The following is a 5,197-nucleotide window of genomic DNA, read 5'->3' as shown; positions in this document are numbered from 1 at the left end:
ATACTCAAGATTTGACAAGATTTTCTTTTTTTAATCTGAATACTCATATTTTCTACAACTCTAAAAAGTTCTTCATTTCTGTGTTCTGAAGTATTGCTTATCTTTCATTTTCTGAGGTTTTATCACAGAACTATGTTAAAAATGAGGGAGGTCATCTGGAACTTTATCTCTAAAGACTCATGTTTTACTTTCCATTTATCTAGCTATGCTGCATTTTTGGCTTGACATATTTATCAGTTTCCTCCTTAGCCACTTCAGCACATCACCTTAAAAACTGAGTGGTAAATGATAATAAAATCCATCATTTGATTCTGAATTTGCAGTTTATATACAAATTCTCCTTTTTCATGTCTATTGATTGACTTTCTCTAAGTTAGGTTTACATGATTTTCAGCTGTGAATATTTTGAGTATGCTTTGATATTCTCTTTGGTTTATATAAAATGACTAATAAGATGTAGGGTTTTCTAAATTTTTCTATCTTCTAGATAAAAGATCATCTATTCATCAGTGAGTACTGAAAGGTGTACCATAATTTCATTACAGAGAGAGAATTTTGCTAGTGGATGACTAAGTGGCCTGAATAGGAAAAAAAAAATGTCTTCAAAGTTTTTAGTGTAATATCTTAGCTTCAATTTCTCCCACACTCAGCCAATGGCAAATTTAGACCTGGTAACTACAAATATCTGTTTATATTTTCTTCAGGCTAAATTCTTTAGTGACTATGAAAATGAGAATCACTTGGGTCCACATCACAAATTCAGTGAAAACAATTATGGAATTTGAGAATAGGACACATAACCCTCACTCTATTTACCATTTATTTAGGAAAGACATTTTTGTCTCATGCTATGTTCCTCGACAGTACATCACAAGAAAATTGTCTTCAGTTCAGGCATCGCAAATTCAGATGCTTATAGTACATTTTTCTTTAAAAATTTTTTTCACAACTTTATTTAAAAAAGAGGGATACATGTAAAGATTTTTAAAAGCATTTTGGCATAACACCATATGAATATATTTTTGTCAGTACTTAATTCTTTTAGAGGTTTGACAGTATGCATTGAAAACCCACTGGTTATCATGAACATAAAATAAATGTAGAGCAGAACATAACATGGAAAGAGTCAGAGTTTTATGGGTGTGTATAGATTAAAATAATGATCTTTGAATACCAAAAATTGCCACAAGGCTATATTCCTAACTCTTGGATTATTAATGATTTAAGGTATAGGTGTACCACACTCGGAGAGGGTGCAATATACTTATTTTTTCCTAAGAGGAACTGAGGCTTTCACTTTTTGGCCTTTGCTTTTCTTGAGCTTCATATGGCCTGTGAGATGTTTCTGGGGTATTCAGAGCTTTCTGGGTCTAGTATCCAATTATCAGTGACTGTATATTATGTCTGTTCTTTTGTGACTGGGTTGCCTCACTCAGGATGATATTCTCTAGAGGCATGCATTTTCCTAGGACTTTCATAAAGTCATTGTTCCTAATAGCTGAGTAGTACTCAGTTGTGTAAAAGTACCACAATTTCTGTATCCATTCATCTATTGAAAAACATCTGGGTTCTTTCCAGCTTCTGGCTATTATAAATAGGGCTGCTATGAACATGTGGTGCATGTGACCTCTTTGTATGTTGAAGCATCTCTGGCAGATGTGGAATAACTGGGTCTTCATGTAGGACTATGTCCAATTTTCTGAGGAACTGCCAGACTGAGTTACAGAGTGGATGTACCAACTCACAACCCCATCAACAGTGGAGGAGTGTTCCTCTTTCTCTTCATACTCACTAGCATCTGCTGTCATCTGAGGTTTTGATCTTATCCATTCTTACTGGTGTGAGGCAGGATCTCAGGGTTTTGATTTCCATTTCCCTCATGACTAGGGATGTTGAGCACTTCCTTAGATACTTCTCAAACATTCCATATTCCTCAATTGAGAATTTTTTATTTAGCTGTGTACCACATTTTTTAATAAAATTGTTTGGTTCTCTGGCATCTAACTTCTTATGTTCTTTGTATAACTTGGATATTAGACCTCTATCAGATGTAGGGTTGGTAAAGATCGTTTCCCAATCTTTTGGCAGCCATTTTGTTTTCTTGACAGTGTCCTTAGCCTTACAAAAGCTTTGCAATCTCATTAAGTCCCATTTATCGATCCTCGGTATTAGAGAACAAGCCATTGGTGTTCTGTTCTGTGCCTATGTGTTTAAGATTTTACCTACTTTCTTTTCTAATAGTTTCAGTGTACCTGGTTTATTGTGGAGATCTTTGATCCACTTGCACTTGAGCTTTGAACAAGGAGATGAGAAAGTGTCTATTTTCATTTTTCTTCATGCTGAGTGCCAGTTGAGCCAACACCATTTGTTGAAGAGGCTGTCCTTTTTCCATTGAATGTTTTCAGCTCCTTTGTCAAAAATCAAGTGACCATATGCTTGAGGGTTCATTTCTGGATCTTCTATTCTGTTCCATTGATCAACCTGCCTATCTCTGTATCACTACGATGCAGTTTTTAAACCAATTACATTGTAATATAACTTGAGGTCAGGGATGGTAATTCCCACAGATATTTTTTTTTGTTGTTGTTGAGGATGGATTTTGCTATTCTAGGATTTTTGTTATTCCAGATGAATTTTCACATTGCTCTTTCCATCTCTATGAAGAATTGAGTTGGAATTTTGATGTGAATTGCATTGATTCTATTAATGGCTTTTGGAAAGATGGCCATTTGTACAATTTTGATCCTTCCGATCCATGAGCATGGGAGATCTTTTCATCTTCTAAGATCTTCTTAAATTTTCTTCTTATGAGATTTGAAGTTCTTGTCATACAGGTTCTTCACTTGCTTAGTTATAATCACACCAAGATATTTTATAATTTTTGTGACTATTGAGAAGGATATCGTTTTGCAAATTTCTTTCTCTGCAGTTTTGTCCTTTGAATAAAGGAAAGCTACTGATTTATTTGAGTTAATTTTATATCCAGTCACTTTGCTGAAGGTGTTTGCACATGATAAATGTTCTCTAGGTGAAATTTTGCGATCACTTAAGTATACTATCATGTCATCTTCAAGTAGTGATATTTTTTTTTCCTATTTGTATCTCCTGGATTTCCTTTTGCTGCCTAATTGCTCTGGCCATGATTTCCAGTACTATGTTTAATAGGTAGGGAGAGATTGGGCAAACTTTTCTAGTCCCTGATTTTTGTGGGATTGCTTTAACTTTCTCACCGTTAACTTTGATATTGGCTATTGGTTTGCTGTATATTGCTTTTATTATATTATATTGCTCTGGACTTTAAGGTATACTATGGAAGAGATGAAAAAGCATGTAAATAAAAATAGCAAATACTGGCCAAGGCCATTCAATAAAATTTAGCAACTTCCTGGGCTTTCTTGCTTCCTAAATCTCAAGGACCACTGAGTCCCTGCTTCAAATGTGGGAAGGCAGGTCAATAGGCCCAGGCTTGTCTGAGACCCATGGCTATGTCCAAAGAGCTATTAGCAGGGAAATTGGGTTGTTGACTGACTCTTTAGACTTTTAGGCACCAGGGCATCAAGCCCAGATTACCCTCCAGCTGATCTCATAGGTCTGGCCATGATCAACAAAAGGACCTTGGGTTCCCTTGACCTGCAAGTGAGCTCTAGGCAGTCATTAGAGTACTAGGGCAACCCATTCTTTTTTCTTCCTGGTCACTGGGACCAGTTATGTGATCCTGAGTTTTGGAAACCAACCTTTTTTTTTTTTTTGCTTCTTTCTTGTCTGAGTAAGGGGACAGACTTAAGAAATTTAGGAGACTCCATCACTCACTAATATTTTACACATTTCTCTTACTAAGCTCTAACAGGTCCTCCTTCAGGCCCTGAAAATACACTTTTCAGACTTAACCCTTCTCTCCTCCCTCCATTCATGCCACAGAAAAACAAAATGTAGAGATATACCTTCCAGGTCATAGCCTACCAACTGATCCCAGTACTTTTGTACTATTATGCTTGTCAAAAAAGAAAAGAAAAGAAAAGAAAAGGAAGAGATAATAGAAAAGAAAAGTAGACGTGGTATTCAGAAATGAAGACCACACATATGCATTTAAGCAGTTATTGAACTTTTGATTTGTGAATCTAAAAAGCCTAACTAACTAATAAGTCTCACCTGTGCCTTCTAATTGGCACAAGCACAATCCCGAAATGTCTACACAGATTCCAAATATGCCTTCTGCATCTCCGTGTTTTACACTGCCATCAGAAAGAGAAGGAACTACTTCTAACTAAAGGGGAATCACTAAAAAACGCAGACCAAACCATGACCATGATAAAAGCCTTCCATCTTCCTATCCCTATAAGAATTGACCCCTGCTGGTTCCACCAAACTGATAGTTCTATCATCTCTAAGGGAAATAACTGAGGTGACAAGTCAACTGGAGCTGTGACCCTTAGAAACCCAGGTCCTTCTTACCCAACAAAGTTCATCCTCCCATTACAACTTTTGTCTTCACTGTCATCCCCTGATATTCCATAAGTTCTGTCTTATCTATGCCTGTTCTTTCATTCTAGCAAGCATTGTCTGACCTCGTTAATTCCCACTTGCAACCCACCCCATGAGAAAGTGTATTTTTTAGGGCTATTACTACCTCTTGTAAAATCTGTCAAAAGTCAGACTGCAACTCCAGTTATCTATCACCTTTGCCTACTTACCAGGCCAGAAACGCACTTCATAGAACCTACTGTGACTTTGCCTATATACCCACAGACAAATGCCTTAATTACTAAATGTTCTTAGTGGACACATTCTCAACGTGTGTGGAGGCATCCACTACCCTCAATAAAAGGAATCAATCTTAAGCCTTCTCCTCTGGGAGATTATTCCACACCTTGGAATCTTAGCTTCCCACCAGTCAGACAAAGTCCTTGAATTCACCTCACAGTTTCCCAAACCTTACCCAAAGCTCTCAACATCCCTTGGAATTTCCAATTTCTGTACCATTCGAAGCCAAACTTTCTTGACAATTTTGTCAAGCTTTCACAAGAATTTAACCTAGATTTAACCTCTGGTCCTTCTCAGTTTACTGTCTTTTCCAAAGTAACCTTGTTCTATCTAACCACTTGAGCTAATGTACAGAAAATTGGTCCTGGTACCAAGTTTTTTATCCAAATTCTCAACTCTCCCAGATAACCTACTTATTTCCTTACTCTATCACATC

The sequence above is a fragment of the Micromys minutus genome (assembly GCF_963924665.1).
Source record: "Micromys minutus genome assembly, chromosome: 4".
NCBI classification, from domain to species: Eukaryota; Metazoa; Chordata; class Mammalia; order Rodentia; family Muridae; genus Micromys; species Micromys minutus.
Note: the sequence above shows the minus strand (reverse complement) of the source record.